We start from the raw sequence: 1,495 nt of genomic DNA, 5'->3' as shown, positions 1-1,495 counted from the left end.
GGGGGGGGACTACAACGTAAAGTTACAAAGAAACTGAAAACAATAAAAGAGAGACAAAACAACTGCAAAGAGAGCGATACAACTAACATTGCGGCAAAAGCAAACAATGAAAAAAAGTGGATAAAAACACAAAGTGGTACAAAACAAATACAAAGAATAAACAGCTATAAAAAGGGTGACTGACAAAGCTGCAAAAAGCTACAAAGTAAGGATTTGTAAAACAGCTAAAAGGAGAGCAAAATGGCAACAAGAAAAGCTACAAGTGTTCACAAAGACACAAAATGTATACACATTGATAAAAACAATTACAAAGAAAACACATGAATGCTTAGTTGTTTTGTTTTTTTATGCTTCTGTCTTTTTCTGGCATTTCCTCATTTTATTTAACATTTATTCCACCTCCCCATCCAAAGGTTTCTAAGTCTGTCCTTGCTTGGCACAATCCAGTTGTTGCTGGTGTGTCCAGAAAACCAAGTGCATTTGCCAGCAGTTGTTTGGGATTTTTTCGTCACAGGTTTCCTTGGTTTGGCAAACTACATCCAAACAAAAAATTGCTCATAACTCATGTGTCCATGCCATGTGCTTTTCTCTCAATAGCACTGAGAGAAAAGTGGGTGGCACATGTCACGTGAGGATGGCATGGACACACTAAATAGCAGTGACTGTGTGATGAAAAGAGCACTGAAATGGCTACATAATGACATTAATTCAACATAATTATCTAGCCAAAGAGCTTCTAAATGAGAGTTTTGAAGAGGGGTTGGCTTTGACCAAACTGGACCGTAGTTTGTGGCAGGAACAGCTCATCCTTATGCCTTTACCTTCAGTGTTCTTTCACCAGAATGTCAAAGAGGTAAACGGCTGCTGAAGCTGAGATGGAAGAGACTCTGTTCTCTTTGTGGCATTTGCCCGAGTATGGATCGAGCAATGGCTCGAAGAGCTCAGTTATATGTTGTACATCTGACAGAGTCTTACCAGATGAGGTGAAAGGCTCTACACTCTAAACAGTGGATTTGAACACGTGTCTGCCAGCAAATCTGTCGGTCATGAATCACAAAACAAATTAGCTTGACACTGTAAATTTAGAGACAGCCCTCCCAGGCATCTATATGCTGTTTAAACACAAGGCCAAAAGGCTACATCACCATTTGAATTCATCAATCTGAATGAGAACGCCTCAGGCTCCGAGCTCATCTCCCACTCACTTGGCAAACACACTTATCAGGCCCATCACTCCATCCATGACCAATTTCATTGCCCATATCTATAATCTTTTTTTTTATTAGAGCAAATGGCTTTCTGATGGAAATGGAAAATTTTATCTGAAGTGCAGGGAACTGTGACAAACTGACGTGATCAGTATGCATACTGTACATATGCTTAATAAGTTATGATAAGGTACAGTGGGGCAAAAAAGTATTTAGTCAGCCACCGATTGTGCAAGTTCCCCCACTTAAAATGATGACAGAGGTCAGTAATTTGCACCAGAGGTACA

This window comes from Pundamilia nyererei, unplaced genomic scaffold, assembly GCF_000239375.1.
Source record: "Pundamilia nyererei isolate P.nyererei 1_Seehausen unplaced genomic scaffold, PunNye1.0 scaffold00367, whole genome shotgun sequence".
Taxonomy (NCBI): domain Eukaryota; kingdom Metazoa; phylum Chordata; class Actinopteri; order Cichliformes; family Cichlidae; genus Pundamilia; species Pundamilia nyererei.
This window is presented reverse-complemented; position numbering follows the sequence as displayed.